This window comes from Diabrotica virgifera, chromosome 10, assembly GCF_917563875.1.
Source record: "Diabrotica virgifera virgifera chromosome 10, PGI_DIABVI_V3a".
In the NCBI taxonomy this organism is placed as follows: domain Eukaryota; kingdom Metazoa; phylum Arthropoda; class Insecta; order Coleoptera; family Chrysomelidae; genus Diabrotica; species Diabrotica virgifera.
Genome location: NC_065452.1, coordinates 99103239 through 99124001, shown reverse-complemented (window position 1 = coordinate 99124001; position 20763 = coordinate 99103239).

Below are 20763 nucleotides of genomic sequence, written 5' to 3'. Positions count from 1 at the left end.
ATGATTTTTTTGGTCTTCTAAAGTGTACTAGTACCTTAATGGAAAAAAGACTAACATAAAAATAAAGATAGATGTACCTACAAAAAATAGATAAGCAAATAAAATATAAAAATTAAACAGGCGAAAGAACAATTGGCAGGACAATGAGCAGAAATGGCAGGACAATGAGCAAAGACAATGAGCAGAAATAGAAGAATGCCAGAAAAGACATGATAGTTTTAACACACATAAAAAATTAAAGAATTAACACAAAAATAGAAAAGGAAAACCACTAATACTGGGAATTTGTGTTGAATACTAACGAAAAATTACAGACATGTATAGAAAACATGAATTAATTATTCAAGGACAATAGAACAGAGCAGATGGAAGTAGCAGTAGAGGATGATATGGTTTTAAAGTTATCAAAAGAGGAAATTAAAATGCCATTTAAAAACGGAATGATAAAGAAGTACCTAAGTCCAGACCAAATACCAAATACTAGTAGAAAGCTTAAAATGCATAAATGGTGAAACTTTCGATATTATAGTGTATACTTGTTTAACACAGTAGTCCAGAGAAATAAGGTTTTTGTCGGGACACTTGAGCAGCCAGGTTGCAAATGGATTTTTTGGGTAGGTACTATGTATATACCCAATACATTATAAATACAAAAATGCCCTTCACAGTTCGGACGAGAAACCTAATAACAAATAAGGGTCAAAATGGCAGTTTTTTCGTTTAAATCGCTACAGGTAAAAATAGGGTAATTAAATATCTTATTTATAATATTCTTCTTTTTGAAGATGAGCCAAGGTTTAAAATGGCACTTTTTAAATTTTGGTCCGAGTCTTTTTTGTTTCGAAAAGTGCAAAATAAGACTAATATTTCAAAAATAAAAAATGTGCTATAACTTTTGCGAAAATGGCCTTAAGACTGTCATATTGCACGAAAAGTTTAGTCAAACATTCCATATAATGCACAAAAAATTTTAAGACGATTCGTCAATTAGTTTAAATTTTATTCAATTTGTTTTTCGCAAAGACTTTTTTTCGCAATGTTATTGTTCAGAAAATAATAATGACATAGCAGTTCTGTGAAAACCACATGCAAGAATAATAGTTATATTTTTAAAGTATTAAAAAAATCATTAAAAAGTCGTTTTTATCACTCCGAAAAAAGTTTGGTAAAAGAGAGTCATTTTTGGCTTCTAAATAATTTGAATAACTTTGTTAATATTGACTATAGAGTAAATCTACTTTAGGATTTCAAAAGCTGGTACTTTTATACGAATTTTCAGAAAAAAAACTTTTTGCCTAGGTTAATTAGGTTCAAAGTTAGCCACTTTTATTATTTAATTCGCAGTTACTTCTATATATGTACATCAAATTCTCCTGTAACAATGTTAGTTACCATACTACTCCGAAACGGCTTGGCCGATTTTTATAAAATTTTACCCGTTTATCCTGTAGGACGTTGAAGAGGTTTTAATCTATTTTTTATACCCATAAGTTATAAGGGGGGTTGCCTCTGACATTTTTTTTTATTTTTTTGGACAAAATTATCTACCTTAATATTATATGATGTAGAATTAAAAAATACATACAACCCTTAATTTTCACTCTTCTACCACCAACCCCTATTTGTTAATAGCCATCTATATATTTACATATATAAAATTCTCCTGTCACAGTGTTAGTTTCCATACTCCTCCGAGAACGCTTGACCGATTTTTATGAAATGATATATGTATATTCGGTAGGTCTTAGAATCGGTCGTTATATATTTTTCATATCCCTGAGTGATAAGGAGAGTTCACCTAACTTTTTTTAATATTAGGTGGGGTTGTGTGTACATAACGTACTCTATAAAACTACGAGTACATACAAATTAAAAAAATTATGATCAAAATCCATCAACAAGTTCCAGCGATATTAATCGCAGCATATATTTGCAGAATCAATTTCATTTTTTGAGTGCACGTATTTTAGTAATTCCTCTCCACCGACCACGAATTAATTCCGTTCGGACGCCATTTTTAAAACTTTATTAACCACTCAGTTGAGGTCCAAAGTTTACTCAAAGTTTACTTCAAAATAGCTCAAGTTAGGTTGCTTAATTGTTATAAACAAAGCAGCCGTCAATTAAATAAAAAAGTGACTAACTTTGACCGTAATTACCCTAGCCAAAAAGTTTTTCTTTGAAAATTCGTATAAAAATACCAGTTTTTCAAATTCCATTGCAGTTTTAGCCTACAGTCAATATTAACAAAGTTATTCAAATTGTTTATAAGCCAAAAATGACTCTATTTTAGTAAAATGTTTTCTGAGTGATAAAAATGACTTTTTAATGATTTTTTTAAATGCATTGAAAATATGACTATTCTTCTTTCACATTGTTTTCACAGACTTGCTGTATCATTATTATTTTCTGAACAATAACATTGCGAAAAAAAGCTCTTTGGGATAAACAAATTGAATAAAATTTAAACTAATTGACGCATCGTCTTAAAATTTTTTGTGCATCGTACGGACTATTTGACTCAACTTTTCATGCAATATGAAAGTCCTATATTCATTTTCGCAAAAGTTATAGCAAATTATTTATTTTCGAGATTTTAGTTTTATTTTGCAATATCCGAAGCAACAAATAATCGGACCAAAATTGAAAAAACGTTATTTTAAACTTTGGCTTATCTACTAAAATAAAAATATTATAAATAAGACATTTAATTACCCTATTTTTACCTGTAGCGATTTAAACGAAAAAACTCTCATTTTTGACCCTTATTTGTTAATAACTAAATTTCTCGTCCAAACTGTGACGGGCGTTTTTGTATTTATAATGTATTAGCTATATATGTAGTACCCAAAAAAAAACAATTTGCAAGCTGGCTGCTCAAGTGTCCCGAACATGGTATATTTTTGCCTTATTTCCCTGGTGTACAGTGTACAAAACAGGACACGCACTGAAACAATGGTTACAGTGTGTATTGTTTCGGTATATCCGCATTTTCGTATAATGTGCATATTCTTTATACAGTGTGGAAGGCACTTACTGGATTAAAATTATTTCTGTCCTTGTTTCAAAAAATTATAAAAAACGCTGAGACCCGTCGAGTTTTAAATGAAAATGTGCACTTTTTAAACAAAAATTTAAATGTACAAGGTGATTCATGTAAGTCTGGCAGAATCCATAAACTTTTGTTTTAATGGAACACCCTGCATATTTTTATATTTTTAAAGGCTGATTATTAACATGATTTCGACGAACTATGTCATGTGGCGTGTATTATGAACAATACAGGGTGAAATTATAAAGTATGGAAACCACTTATGGAATATAATTGTTTATGTCCTTATTTTTAAATTCAACTGGGCGCTTTACAAATATAAACTTAATGTACAGGGCGATTCACGCAAGTACAGTATAGTCCATGATCTCTAGTTTATTGGACCACCCTGTATATTTTTATATTCGAAGAAGCTACTTCACAACCTCATCTCAAAAAAGTGTATTACGTAGGGTCTATTATGAATAGTACAAGGTGAAATTTTGAAATTATTTATAAATTTCGTCAAGACATTAAATAATTACAAAACCGAATGGATTTATACGTAGTTTAGAAAATGTATATCTTTATTGAGCTACTTTAAAAAATAATGTCATTATTTAAAGTATGCCAAATTATTAATTATTTCAAAATTATAATATGTAGGTATGTATTTAATATCTTGACGAAAATTACATATAATTTTAAAATTTCAGCATGTATTATTCATAATAGGCCCTACGTAATACACTTTTTTGATGTGAGGTTGTTTAACAGATTCTAAAAACATAAAAATATACAGGTTGTTTCATTAAAATTAAAGATCATGGACTATTCAAGACTTATGTGAATCACCCTGTATATTTAAATTTATGTTTAAACAGTGCATATCTGAATTGAATAGTTCACATAATATTGAATAGTTCACATAGCCTAGCGTTTTTTGTAATTTTCTAAAATAAGGACACAAACAAGTGGTTTTCACACAATATAATTTAAAAATTTCACCCTGTAATATTCATAATACACCATACATGAGGGGTGTAAAATCAAAGGCGGCAATCTCCACTTTTTCATGTTTTGAGTTAGGGACGCCATTTGTTGCGTTTTTTTATTATCTGTTAGAAAAACTATTTGTAAAAACCAAAAGCGGCCTTAACTGTATACAAATCGCAGTGAAAAATTCATGTTAGGATCAAAAGCGGCAATATCCATAGCTGAGTGCGTACAAAACACGGCAATCTCCGCTGCGGGCCACCAAGAACCACGTTGCGCTCGCACGTGATCAACTGTGAATGTCGTGAACTCTGTCGTAACCTGTGAATATATACCCGATCTTCCGGATATTTTGGTTTACGTGATATGCATTTAAATTGCTTTTACATTATTGTTGAATATCAAAACATATTTTTCTTCACTAAGTAACCGGCACAATGATGTTTAATTAGTTTCAAAACTGGTAATATCCTTATAGATCATTTTCATATGAGTCAATATACTAGCGTTGCAAACAAAAGCGGCAATCTCCAAACAAAATTATTTTAAAAAAAGGAAAATAAATAATTTCTTAAGCTCCTCCTTCTGGACATCCGATCCCAAACCAAATTTTATATGATTCTTATCTGTTTTATTGCGTTAATTTAATTTTGCTAGTTTCTACAGTTTTTCGCGGTTTCCCAAAAGTATGGGAATGGGAGATTGCCGACTTTGATTTTACACCCCTCACATGATATGATTCGTTGAAATCAGATTGTTAAGCAGCTTTTAAAAATATGAAAATATATATGTAGGTTGAAATATAATATAATATATAATATGGGTCTACCCCAAAATCCCGACAGTCAAAATCCCAACAGCCAACATCCCGACGGCCAAAATCCCGACACGCCAGAATCCCGACAGGCCAGAATCCCGACAGGCCAGAATCCCGACACGCCAAAATCCCGACAGGCCAGAATCCCGACACGCCAAAATCCCGACAGGCCAGAATCCCGACAAATAAGAATCCTGTCAGATTTTCACCTGTCAAAACCACCTTGTAGACTACAAAACCTGGTATTAGCGGCCACCTTTTTATATCGGCCAATAGTTCTGTCATTTTTACTGACCGTTATTGACAGGTTTTACTGTAATTTAGCTAGTACAGCAAAACCTGTGTTACCGGCCACCTGTCAAAACCGGCCACCTTAACTAGCCGGCCAGTTTCAAAGTTCCCCAAACCAAAAGGTGTGGACTATAAAACCTGGTATTACCGACCACCTTTTTATATCGGCCAATAGTTCTGTTATTTTTACTGACCGTTATTGACAGGTTTTACTGTAATTTAGCTAGTACAGTAAAACCTGTGTTAACGGCTACCTGTCAAAACCAGCCACTTTAACTAGCCGGCTAGTTTCAAAGTTCCCCAAACCAAAATTTGTGGACTAAAAACCTGGTATTAGCGGCCACCTTTTTTTATCGGCCAATAGTTATGTCATTTTTACTGACCGTTATTGACAGGTTTTACTGTAATTTAGCTAGTACAGTAAAACCTGTGTTAACGGCCACCTGTCAAAACCGGCCACCTGAACTAGCCGGCCAGTTTCAAAGTTCCTCAAACCCGGTATTAGCGGCCACCTTTTTATATCGGCCAATAGTTCTGTCATTTTTACTGACCGTTATTGACAGGTTTTACTGTAATTTAGCTATGGTTTGTTTTTTAACCAAGAGGAGTCATTTAAATTTACCGCGCTGTATTGCCTGTTTGTAATTGGTCCAACCGCAGGCAAGTTTACTCCACTGTTATAAAATGTTGACACTAATGACATTTATCAAATTTTGATACTAGTGACATTTCATAGGTTAATATAATAAGAAATGTTTAAATTAACATAAGAAACCTGGTAACCATTCCTGGTAACAAATACCTATTTACAGTAAAACCTGTCAAAACCGGCCACCGAACTAGCCGGCCAGTTTCAAAGTTCCCCAAACCAAAATTTGTGGACTACAAAACCTGGTATTACCGGCCACCTTTTTATATCGGCCAATATTTCTGTCATTTTTAGTGACCGTTATTGATATGTTTAACTGTACTAAGAGACAACTTAATTTCAATTATTATTGTCGAGCCATAAAAGTGAATTACGCTTATCCATGTGCTCACGACTCAGATTTAAGTAATTTTTAAAGCAGTAAAGTTAAAATTTATACATTTTGTAATATAGCGCTTTATTTAATATCCATATTTAATTTGGGCACCAATATTTAAACATAAAAAAATATGAAGTAAAAGTCAGACTTACTCTCAATCTTTAAACTTTAAAGATTGAGAGTAAGTCTGACTTTTACTTCATTTAAAATGAACTCTCACATGCAACCCATTCAAGATTTTTATAAAAAAATATGTTATACAGTCCCTGGCCATATTATTATGACCACCTATTAATTTTTACAAAAATCAACTATTCCACTAGGTACGTTTTGTTTAAAATATGATTTTTAAATTTCATTTTGTTATGCAATGTTAATGTTATGCATTAACTATAATATATTTAATAATAAACAGCAATAAAATATTTGAAAATATTACATATTTATATTTTTTTAATATTTTGTTCAGCTTCTCACCTTAATCAGATGGAAAATATTTGGGAGCTTTTAAAACGAGAAATTTCCGATGAAAAGGTCACTAACGAAATTGTTTTGACTAAAGGACTAATATATCGTTGTAACCACAATGCCAAATTGAAGTAAAAAAAATTTAACTGCATTTAAAGTATGCCAAGACGGGTACTAGCGGTCCGGTATCGATGTGGATTATTCTGAGGAGGAGGTCACCGCATTGCTCACCGAACAAGAATTCCCAGTTGAAAAACTGTGGAGAGTCAAGTCCTACAAACTAGGCAAGGACTCTAAGGTGATCAAGGTGGTGACTAAATCCTTAGAAAAATTCACAACAGCATTGAGCCGAGGCATAACTCTCGACGGAGAAATCTACAATGCCGAGCTTCCACACGGCTCCGATCCAACTATCCCTACACCAAAATATTGCAGCAAATGTTGCATCAACGGACACTCTATTGACGAATGCCCTCAAAAAGCATTCGTCTGCCCCCACTGCGGCGGCAATCATAAATCCAGCGCCCGCACAAAACAGCAGGAACCCAAATGCCCGAATTGCAGCGGTGACCACCCTGCATATTCCAATAAGTGTCCACAAAGACACACTATCCCCTCCGCCCAACACGAAATACAGCCACTATCGATCGAAAGATCATTCCCTCCATTTGAACTCCCAACGGAAACAAAGAACATCCTGTCTATCCAGACTGCTCTGTTACTGAACTTGTTGCCCGAACTTCGCGAGCATATCGCTGCTATCACGGCTAATCTAATTAGCCAAGTCTACGACCACTCGACAGTGGTCCACGGGTACGGAAGCAATGTCACGGTGACATTCCGCTCCAACCACTAAACACCCTCCCTTTATGGATTTCACCCTAGGCACAGTCAACTGTCAGGGTCTCTCCAAAAAGAGACCCCTCATCAAGAATATCCTGTCGAAGCACAACATCCAGATCCTCGCACTCACAGATACTCTGTCGAAAAGCGATCCACTCTTCGCAGGATATTCGATCATCCATCGAAGCCGCTGTCAGGTTTCACGCGGGAATGGTATTCTCGTTAAACACGGAATACCGCACACCACACACACATTCCCACAAAATTTTCGTCCACCTGATGTGGACTTCCTGGCAATTGACGTGCATATCCCCAATAACGAAACCCTCACGATAGTCTCTTACTACAAACACCCGGATCAACCACTCAACAGGCATTTGCTAGAGTATTTTTCAAGGCTCGGCAAAGCCGTGTTGATGGGCGATCTGAATTGTAGACACACACAGTTTGGTGATCACCGTCAAAACCCAGAAGGCATCCGCCTCACGGATTTTCTACTAGACCTTCCTATCTCTCGAATCACCAACACTGAATACACGTTTCTGAACGCTGCTGGGGCCTCTATTGTCGACCACATCCTAGTTACTAGTAACATTCTGGATCGGTTCGAGGATAGATGCCACATCGGTGACTCAGTAACGTCAGACCACGTACCACTTCTTGTCAACACTGACATACTAACTCCAAAACAACCCAACCCTCCAAGAACTATAAGAGACTATCGTCACGCTAACTGGACTGAATTCAAAAATTTCATCACTCAAAATCTTCCAATGTTAGGCGAACTCGACACTAATGATAGTATCGACACTAGTGCAACCGAAATTGAGAACCTCATCACCGAGGCAATCACGCACGCAATTCCACTCAAATAAATAACCTATACATCATCGGCACTACCTCAATACATCATTGCCAAAATCCAACAAAAAAGACGTCTTCTACGTCAATATAAGGCCAACAGAAATCCACTAATCAAAACAGAATACAACCGAATCTGCGCCAGGATAAAGAGAGAGATATCTGACCTAACGGCTCGCCGGTGGGAAGATACTACCTCAAAACTGGACTACAGAGACGGAAGTAAATTCTGGCACAAATTCAAAGTCCTAACAAAACAAAAACTATCTCAACCTTCACATCTGTTGGTCAACAATCACATAGTCAATTCCCCAGAAGGGAAAGCTGAAGCATTCAAAAATTCGCTTCAAATCAACTTTCAAACCCCAGACAACCCGAACTTTGATCGCTTATTTAAACTCAACACAGAATACATAGTAAATGTTACTCTCAATCACCACGTTCCAGTCTATGATCCTATCATGGACCCCCTCACAAACAGGGAAACGAAGAGCTTTTGCCAAATAGGTAAAAACAGCGCTCCCGGACCTGATGGCATCAACCGAAGATGCCTCAAAAAACTTCCAGAGAGTATCATCCCTCTTCTAACTAAAATATTCAATGCATGTCTCAAAAACAGCCACTTCCCTACTCCTTGGAAAGTGGCCAATACCATCATGCTTTTGAAAAAAGGCAAACCCCCAACCAACGTGGAATCCTATAGACCAATCTCTTTAATCAACACTCTGGGCAAAGTTCTTGAGCTAATCCTAAAAGAGAGGCTCAATGACTTTCTCGAAAACCACAATATCATACCAAAATTTCAATACGGATTCCAGTCAGGTAAATCTACCAAACATGCAATAACTGATTTCACTACTAAAGTTACTCAAACCATCAACGATGGTTCATTCGCCATAGCCACATTCCTGGATGTGCAGAAGGCTTTCGATCAGGTCTGGCATGACGGACTTGTTCGGAAACTTCTGGACATCGGGCTACCATTACAATTTATCAAAATTGTACACTCATACCTCCACAACCGAACTGTCAGAGTGAAAATAAGTGATCAAAAGTCCACCCCCTTCACTCCACAAGCTGGAGTCCCCCAGGGTTCAGTCCTAGCACCGCTGTTGTACATCATCTACAACAGCGATATCACTAACCAAAATATCCCAGGCACTCGGCTGTTTCTCTATGCAGACGACACGGCTCTGCTCACAACAACCTCTCGATACAACCCAAGACTCCTCTTCAGAAGAGCCCAGGCTCTGTTGGACGGGGTTGGTGAATGGTGTTGTAAGTGGAGAGTCACGCTGAACGCGAACAAAACAACAACAATTGTGTTTCGCGCCCCTTCTGTGTCACATAGAATCATAATTAATGAAAACGACCAATATCCTCTGAGACTGTTGGGAGAAAGGCTTGTTGTTAGTCCGACTGCGAACTATTTAGGAGTTCTGTTCACCAGGACTCTTAACTGGAACGCATATCTAAAGGCAACTTTAGATAGGGTAAGGAACAGGGCCAGAGTTCTCAACTCTCTCTCTGGACGAATTGGCAAGACACACAAGAAGACTCTCATTCACACTTACAAGACCTTTATTAGACCCGTCATGGAGTACAAATCTTGCCTCTACTCTCTTTGCGCTAGATCAAAACAAGAGTGGTTGTTGAGCGCTGAACGTAGAATCTTGCGTAGATGTAACTATGAGCACTGGCGATATCCCTCAAACGAAATCCATAACATCTCGAACATCCCCAAAATCACCGAGAGAATAAACTCTCTGAACAGGAACTTCACAATCAAAGTAATCAACGGCCCCCCCTCCGACACACAAGAATCTCTCAAATGTTCCTGTTCATCTTCCGGCCACGTACTCCACCGAAAGCCCAAACGCAAAAAGATTCATTTACCGTCCGCTCTAATGCAAACATGCATTGACGAACTCCCGGTGGAGTACGAAAACATCCTCGAGGCTACCCCGTTAGCCTTCCGTACCCACCTTTAACACATCCTCTTCCCTACCCCGAACAGGGAGAAGTTGGTTTTTTGCGGTTTCCCAACTTCATTGCACAATTATACCTGTTCGCCCCAAGAAAATAGCCGCAACTATTTTCACCACTCGAACGCTCACTGTCCACGCTGCGCTCAAAGCCACCTCCTGACCGCCGACGAGGGACGCAGGTTCGCCTGTCGTTGTACAATGGTTTCTAGGGAGACTGGTCGAGAGCAAAGCACGGACAGTACACAAAAATATCTATGGAACCAACAACAATCCATCAAACTTTCTTCTCTGTTGACTTCTTAGCCTTCTGGACACCACCGTCCGGCATAACCCAGGATCCAAAAAACACCAGGATACGGCGCTTGCCCCAGTGTGTTTTTCGGACTGTTTGCTTTTGCTGCCAACATTTTACATTCACTACAAACCCTGAAGAGGACAAAATCCTAAACGGGGACACACATTGAACGCATTTCCACATAGCAATTTATCCTATACAAGCAAATCAAACAATGTGATGATGATGTACTAGCGGTAATCAAAGTTAGAGGGGGCTCAGCATAATATTAAAAAAACAAAAATATGTGATATTTTTAAATGTTTTATTGGTGTTTATTATTAAATATAATACATTTAATAATAAACAGCAATAAACCATTTGAAAATATCACATATTTGTATTTTTTTAACATTTTGCTGAGCCACTCTAAATTTGAGTACCACTAGTACTCGTCTTGGCATACCTTGAATGTAGTTAAATTTTTTTTGCTTCAATTTGTCATTGTGTTTTCAACGATATATTAGTTCTTTAATCAAAACAGTTTCGTTAGTGACCTTTTCATCGGAAATTTCTCGTTTTAAAAGCTCCCAAATAATTGTCCATTGATTAAAGTCTGAAGTTGAACAAAATATTAAAAAAATATAAATATGTAATATTTTCAAATATCTTATTGCTGTTTATTATTAAATATATTATAGTTAATGAATAACATTAACATTGCATAACAAAATTAAATTTAAAAATCATATTTTAAACAAAACGTACTTAGTGAAATAGTTGATTTTTGTAAAAATTCATAGGTGGTCATAATAATATGGCCAGGGACTGTAGAGTAACATTTCATCTAAATGCGTATGTAACAAAAATACTACTTTGCAGTAGTATTTGTAGAACGAAAATGATAAGATGAAATAAGTGAAGGAAGGGTGATGAACTGATAATAGAAGTATGGAGAGACAGAGGCAAACTAAATAGAATTGGCTAGCAAGAGATGCAAGAGAACAACTTGACACTCAAGGATGGGTACGGCTCGTTTGCATGCCTGTCGAAGAACAGTAGCTCAAACTAAAGAGGGATGATGGCTAGAACAAGAAATATGAATATAAAAATAGATGCTTATAAAATAGATAGAATAAATATAATAATATAATAAAAATATAAAAACATAGGAGATAAATAAAATAGACTAAATTGCGGGCGCCAGAAGATCGGAATTGACCAACCTCCCAGGTATCTTACACTGCTGTAAAATATTCAATATATTAAATCAATAAATTCAAAAATGAGGGAAAAGAAAAAAATAATTGATATACAAAAACAAATAAATATTTATTAAATATAACTACCTAGATTATTGACAACCTCTGAGTTACGACAAGTGAAACTATGTGACTCTAAAATGACAAATTGACTTAATTACCTATCTGAATATAAGTATAAAACTATAGTTACATTAGTACTGGAGTAGCTCTTATATGGAGCGTACCCCCAACTTACATCTAGGTTAAATAACAACCTTCACCAAATAATTGTACGATTGCAATACGTACAGCAACGTTAAATCCTATAGAAATATGAATAATAAAAATACCTCAGTAATATAAATAATAAATAAATAAATATATTAATGTGATATTCAAAGATCGGTGTGCTCAAAGCACTTGATTAGATAATTAACTAATTAATTAAATTTAATTTTAATGATGCACTTATGATTTAATCACACTATTTAATGCTCTAATCTCAGGGTTTTATATTCTCGTGCTTCAATATCTCCTTTGCTTTACATATGATAAATAAGGTCAAAGATTAACGGAATAAAACACATATATGGTACAAAAGCATCTATTGAAATAAATTCACCCTCAAAATATCCTCTAAAAATAATATCTCCTATTCTGATTATTGAAATAACCCTACCACTATCTAAAGTACTTATTGAAATTTGCGTTATGAATAATTCTACAAAAAAAAATAAAACTGTCTCTCGGATGATGAGTTGTCCAAATTCTTGTCTCTGGTCGCCTACAATTTACTCTTAGCAGCCCCCTATGTAGTCAGCAATCTCGCAACAAATTATTGCAAGCCTATTGTCATTAATGACCCCCTACAGATGCACGTATCTTTCAAAAAACAATGCTAGCCTTTTCTCCTCTCGATAAACTGAATCTATTTCTCGTTCCGGCATGCAACGGTGACTCTTGGAATATAATTAGAACAATATAACTTACAATGCTTTACGTGATGAGCTTCCGTCAGGACACTTATTTCAACAAACTCACAACTATTCACTTATCTGCCTTACTACTTTAGGAGACTCTTAGAGATCACCACTAGTCGACTTAACGATCATTTAACAACTGACTCTTCTTCCACCCTCTAACATTTCGCTAAACTCCCATTCTTCATACCTAGCCCCTCCTTTTTCCTTCTTCACCAATCCGAGTTCCTCAATTTTATCCCCATCTACCTTTCAGATAACAAACACCAATTTTCCCTACCATTAGAAATTTCCTAAAACTAATTACATGCCAATCGGTTTTTTTTTTCCTTTCTTAATATCTAAACAAAGATTACATTCATTTAAATTTCTAAATACAATTGTTCCCTCGCCGCAAAAGTCCATTTGGGAAACCCGGTCTCATTGTCCAAACACATAACCACTTTCTTATCATACTAACTGTACAAAGAAAATACTTAATCCCTATTTAAATTTTGTTTACCTACGGCCATCCAAAGATAATTGACTTTCATTTCTTCGAAATGAATTTTGGTATATTTTTATTATATGTTTTAACTTTTCTAAAATATTAAGATCGAAACCATATTAATTCAAATTTTACATATCTTAACAACTCCCCGCCATTTGATTTGCCGAAAAACTCTGTTATTTATTTAAATGACACAAGTTTTTTTTAGGATCAAATTATTCCATTATGTTACCAAACTCTACTCATGATACTTATAAATGTCGTGAATGTTAAAAATACCCCGTATCTTGCCTGTCTCTATATGCGCTAATTCATAACTATTTACCCCATTTTCCGTATTGACCCTATATGGACCTTCAAATACCGGCATCAATTTAGCACAAATACCATTTTGTAAATTGGACACCCTCAGTGCCCTCACTAAAACTTTATCCCCTTTCTGGAATGTAACCGGCCTTCTTCTTCGGGTCCTCTCTTGCCTTTGGAGATATTTCTCTCCACTTCGTCTCAATCTTCGTTGAACCACCTCGATCACTTCTTCGTATTGTCTGGGGGCGGTGTCTTCCCACGGTCTCGTAGGCATTGTTCCTTTCATTACATATAAAGGCGTCTCCTTGGTAACCGTATTTGGTGCACAGTTCAAATACGTCTCTATTTCAAACACTTTTCTGTCCCAATGTCGATGATGTTCTTCCGCAGCAATTCTTAGAAATTTTGTGACTTCTTGTATAAAACGCTCTGATGGGTTGCTCTGTGGATGTCGGATGCTTACAAATTTTGTATTTATGCCTCTCTCTCTTAATTCCCCTTTAAAACGGTCATTCCTAAAGTATGTCGCATTGTCCAACAAAATATTGTCTGGTCTTCCCACTGTTTCGATAAAATCGTCTATCTTCCGAAGTATTTCAGCTCCTTTCGTGGTTCTACATGGGTACAGTTTTAAATACTTTGAGAAAACATCCACCATAACTAATATGTGTTTATTCCTCTGTGTTGTTGTTATTAAATCGCTCAACATATCAATGGCGACAATATCCAGTTTCTTCCGAGCTATGACGTTTTTTGTGATGTTTTCGTTTTTGAAATTCTTACTTTTACACTTTTGGCATGTCTCGCAATTTCGAGTCATCTCTTTGGCTATTGTATAGTCCTGTCGACAAATGTAGTTCTCCCTGAACATAAGCCACACCTTCCTGCTTCCAATGTGTCCGTTGTCACAGTGTAATTTTGCTAAAACTTCTTTTGCCATCTGTTCCGTGATTACATATAGTTCTTTACCATCGACCCTCTTAAAATATAAGTTATCTTCTTGTTCGGCCCTTTGCTTTTCTCTTTCATCCAGTTGTTCCTGATTTTCCCTGATCTGAGCCAAAGAAAATAAGCCTGCTTCTTCTCTCATTATGTTCATGCCAACGTGGAGAGTTTTGTGGTCCTCTTTGCGGAATTATTCATCTCTCGTCAACGCATCAGCCAAGATATTGTCAGTTCCTTTGATATATTTAAATTCAAAATCATACTCTTGAAGTAAAAGAATGCCCCTATGAATTCTATTATTTACCAGCCTATTTTTCATTATATGTACCAAAGCTGCATGGTCTGTTTCAACGGTGAATTTTGCCCCTAGTAGGTAAAACCGTAATTTATTTACACAAAATAACACACTGGCGAACTCTAATTCAGTAACGCTGTACTTTCTCTCATATGTTTTGGTTACACGGGAGACAAAACAGATTGGCACCTCTACATCGTCTTGGATCTGTGATAACACCCCTGCGAATTTTGTTATGGAAGCATCGGTCCGGAGAATGAAAGGTTGATCATATCTTGGGTGGTGTACTCTTACAGCTGTGGAGAAAGCTCCTTTTAAATTTTTGAAAGCCATTTCTTGTTCCGTTCCCCATTTCCACCTAACATTTTTCTTAAGTAATGCTATCAACGGTATTTCTTTTGTGCTGATGTCTGGTATTAGTTTTTTGAAATAGTTTACCATTCCCAAAAATCCCCGCAATGTTTTTAAATTGGTTGGCCTAGCGTAGTTATTTATAATTTCGATTCTATCTTCTGCAAGACTAATCCCTTTTGTGTCTAATTTGAATCCTAAATACAGTATTTCCTTTTGGAAAAACTGACACTTTTGAATATTTAATTTCAATCCCGCTTGATCCAGCTCTTCTAGCACAGTGTGAATATGTCGTAGATGGCTTGTTATATCTGGTGAGAAAATTAATAAATCATCTATGTAATGTACAACAAATTCTTCATGCCTATTTAAGATTGTGTTCAATGCGCGAACCAAAGCAGCGCATGCACTCTGTAGGCCAAATGGTACCACCCTAAATCGGTATACCACTCCGTCGATCGAAAAAGCGGTATAATTTCGACATTTCTCTGCCAAAGGTATTAACCAAAAACTATGTTTCAAATCGATTTTGGAAAAAATGTGTGACCCTGTGATTCGTCCAAATATGGCTTCGATGTTCAAAGGCGCTTCGTATTGCGCGATTGTGTGTGAATTAATGTTTCTTGCATCTAAACATAATCGCAAATCACCACTCGATTTTTTAACGCATACTATCGGGTTGATATATGGAGAGTCACATCTTTCTATCACCTTGTCTTCGATCATTTTTTCAATCTCCTGTCCGACGCTTTGCCTGTATTTATACGGGATTGGATATGTCTTGGATTTAAAATTTTCTAAGTTTTTAACTTTAAAAGAATGTTCATAATTTTTAGCCACTCGGCTTTCTTCATTAATCAAATCTCCATAATTTTCTAGAATCTTCTCTACTTCCTTTTCCATGTTTTCTCCACATTTTAATTTTCTTTCATCCTCATTTTGTTCGCATGTGTTCACTGTCCATAATATTTCTTCATAAAATTCTGGATTCTCGTCCATTATTGCCATTTCTTCTCTGTCCTCATCCTTTATTTCTTCTTCTGTTTTTTTTTTATCTTCAATTTCCATTTGGTATCCCGAGCACCATGTTTCTACTGCTTTCATTTCTCTTATGAGAACTTCCTTTTCTTCCTGCTTCCTTTCTGTTTTATCGTCGATTGCCGACAATTCTTCCGTATCTTCGATTTCCTGTCTTTCTCTTGTATCCACCGTGTTTTCCTTCTTTCTTTTTGAACTCTTCTTGTTTTTCTTCCTTCTTTTTTTTTTTGGTTGATTTTTTTCTTGTACTTTCGGTTTTTCCTCTACAGTCATATTGATTTCTTTATGTTTTTCCTGTTCATTTATCTTTTCAACAATTATTTTCCTCTCTATTTCCGTTTCTTCTTCTATGTTGTCTGGTTCTGCTCTGATTTCCAGTTTATTCTCCGAAAAATTTATGGTGATATGTTTTTCACTCAATTCATCAATTCCCGCTATCATATCATGGTTTAAATCTTCGATCACCACACATTGCATAATATAGTATTTGTCTCCCACTCTGATCCGCACTCCCAAACCTTCATTTACTGTCGTCAATTTTTTGTTGTTTGCACCCACTAAAGCAACCCTAGGAATTTTATACACAAATCTGTCCAAATTTAATTCTTTTACTAGTTTCTTATTGATTAACGATATCTCCGATCCAGAATCAATCAAAATTTTAATCGCTTTATGTTTTATAAATGCATCTAAGAATATTAAATTGGAATTAGAACTTTGTCTTTCATTTCCCGCCAACTGTATAAACTCTCTCGGATGACAAAATATACCGGAGAGTTGTTTATGTTTGTTCAGTGGATGCTTTATTGAAAATCCTGTCTGGATTCATTGCATATATCTTCTTCCTCGTTTTCTATTGTTACATGATTCATCTCCCTTCTATTTTGTCGTTGGAAATTCTGATTGTTTCTACCGTCCCTTTGTTCGTTCGTATTCCTAGTCGGAGGATTTTGTGCATCTCTGTTTCTGTTGTGATTTTCATATGTTCTATTTTTTGCGTGATTCCTGTTATCATAATTTTGTTGTCTATTGTAATTTTGGTATTCTCTCGGCCTATCTTCGTTTGTTGATTGGGCATGTCGTTTTCTCTGGTCATAATTTGATTGATACCTTCTTGCCGGTCCATTATATTGTTCATGTTGTCTTCTGTTTCGCATTTCTCTTCGTTTTGCTTCCCTTACTTGAAGGAATTGGCACAAACTATCAATATCTTGATAGTTTCTCAAAATCACGTGGTCCTCCAGCGTTTCTTCGAAATGTCTGCTTATCATTTCTACCAGTTGTTCGGTAGAGTATTTGTAGTCTAGATATTTGGAATTGTTATATATCTGCAAAGCATATCTTTCCTCCGATATTCCCATTTTCTCGTGATATCTTCCATTCTGTAGCTCTTGGTTGATTTCCCTCTGTTTAACTTTCCCCCAGAAATAGTTGAGAAATTTATTTTCGAAATCTGTCCAATTTTCAAACTCATCTTCTTTACTTTCATACCATAACGCTGCTCCTTCTTTCAGATGGTTTCTAATTGTTTCTTTGCAGTCGTCAAAATATCTAATATGTTGCAATTTGGTTCTCAAATTTTTAACAAATGGTACTGGGTGTGTTTTTCTAATATCCCCGCCAAATTGTATTTTCGCGTCGCTTGTACCATGGATAATCATTTCCCTTCTTTCTCCACAATTCTGTTGATTCTTGAGTTCCGCAATTTGTTTTTCGTTTTGCTTAAATTTTTCTTCTATTTCTCGCCTGTCTTCTTGTATTGCATTTTCAAATTTGCTTTCTAACTGTTCTAATTCCATCTTCTGCACATTCTTAATATCCTTCATTTTAGTTTCTATTTCTTCTCGTTGCATCTCCAGTTTCCTTTCTGTTTCTTCTCTAACTTTTTCTAAACAGGCTTTCATTTCATTTTCATATTTTTCCAAACGCTTTTCCAATTTGCCATCATTCTCTTCCAATTTCTGTTCTATTCTCTGTGATATTTCTCTTTGTGTTTCTTCCATGGCTCGTTTTGATTCCTGTTGATTTTCTTGCATTGTCCTTTTTGTTTCCTCTTGATTTCTATCCATTTGTTGTGACTGGAGTTGCATCAGTTGCAATAGTTTCTCTATTCCTGTTAATTCCTGTTCTTTTCTCTCCATAATCGTTGTATCTCCTTCATTATCCAATCCTTCTTCAACAATTTTTTCCTCTTCTCTGTTTTCTTGCATTTTGCTTTGCCTCCTTGTGGTCGACATGTTGTTTCTTTTCGTTACTGTTTTCTTTGTCCCCGTCAAATGTGAAATTTTACAACACTCTATAAGTTGCAGAACACGACAAATATTTCTCCCCAAATTTAATAAATTTTCGCCACAAATATCAAATATGCAATCAGTAAATTTCAAAATAAATATCAAATGTACGATTGGTAAAAAAAAATCAAATAATTCAATGGCAGTAAATATCCAATACCTACGATCAATCCATAAATCAAAATTATTTTTACACCTGGAAAAATTGTCAAATTATCTCTGGATCACCTGTAGTTATTCCTTATCTCTTTCCCTACCATCAAATGCAAAGCTGCGATATTTTTAAGCCACCACGTTCTGGGCTCCAGTTAATGTGATATTCAAAGATCGGTGTGCTCAAAGCACTTGATTAGATAATTAACTAATTAATTAAATTTAATTTTAATGATGCACTTATGATTTAATCACACTATTTAATGCTCTAATCTCAGGGTTTTATATTCTCGTGCTTCAATATCTCCTTTGCTTTACATATGATAAATAAGGTCAAAGATTAACGGAATAAAACACATATATGGTACAAAAGCATCTATTGAAATAAATTCACCCTCAAAATATCCTCTAAAAATAATATCTCCTATTCTGATTATTGAAATAACCCTACCACTATCTAAAGTACTTATTGAAATTTGCGTTATGAATAATTCTACAAAAAAAAATAAAACTGTCTCTCGGATGATGAGTTGTCCAAATTCTTGTCTCTGGTCGCCTACAATTTACTCTTAGCAGCCCCCTATGTAGTCAGCAATCTCGCAACAAATTATTGCAAGCCTATTGTCATTAATGACCCCCTACAGATGCACGTATCTTTCAAAAAACAATGCTAGCCTTTTCTCCTCTCGATAAACTGAATCTATTTCTCGTTCCGGCATGCAACGGTGACTCTTGGAATATAAGTAGAACAATATAACTTACAATGCTTTACGTGATGAGCTTCCGTCAGGACACTTATTTCAGCAAACTCACAACTATTCACTTATCTGCCTTACTACTTCAGGAGACTCTTAGAGATCACCACTAGTCGACTTAACGATCATTTAACAACTGACTCTTCTTCCACCCTCTAACATTTCGCTAAACTCCCATTCTTCATACCTAGCCCCTCCTTTTTCCTTCTTCACCAATCCGAGTTCCTCAATTTTATCCCCATCTACCTTTCAGATAACAAACACCAATTTTCCCTACCATTAGAAATTTCCTAAAACTAATTACATGCCAATCGGTTTTTTTTTTCCTTTCTTAATATCTAAACAAAGATTACATTCATTTAAATTTCTAAATACAATTGTTCCCTCGCCGCAAAAGTCCATTTGGGAAACCCGGTCTCATTGTCCAAACACATAACCACTTTCTTATCATACTAACTGTACAAAGAAAATACTTAATCCCTATTTAAATTTTGTTTACCTACGGCCATCCAAAGATAATTGACTTTCATTTCTTCGAAATGAATTTTGGTATATTTTTATTATATGTTTTAACTTTTCTAAAATATTAACATCGAAACCATATTAATTCAAATTTTACATATCTTAACAATATATACAGGGTGTCCCGAAAAGATTGGTCATAAATTAAATCGCACATACTGGGGTCAAAAATAGTTCTATTGAACCTAACTTACCTTAGTACAAATGTGCTCATAAAAAAAGTTACAGCCCTTTGAAGTTACAAAATGAAAATCGATTTTTTTCAATATATCGAAAACTATTAGAGATTTTTTATGGAAAACGGACATGTATGATTCTTATGTCAGAAACATCTTAAAACAAAATTATAGCGAAATTTGTCCACCCCATAAAAATTTTATGGGGGTTTTGTACCCTTAAACACCCCCAAACTTTTGTGTACGTCACAATTAATTCATTATTGTGGTACCATTAGTTAAACACAACGTTTCTAAAACTTTTCTGCCTCTTAATATTTTTTCGATAAGCCAGTTTTTATCGAGATGCGGCTTCTTTTTTAATATATTTACATAAAAATTTTCTGTGGGTTTTTCTCCTTTAAACCCCCCAAATGTTTGTGTACGTTCCAATTAAACTAATATGGTGGTATCATTAGTTAAACACAGTGTTTTTAAAACTTTTTTGTCTCTTAGTCTTTTTTTGATAAGTCACCTTTTATCGAGATGTGGCTTCTTTTTCAAAATATACATAAAAATGTAAATTATAAATAAATTTTCAGATTATTAACAGGTCTGTATAATCGTACTTAACCATA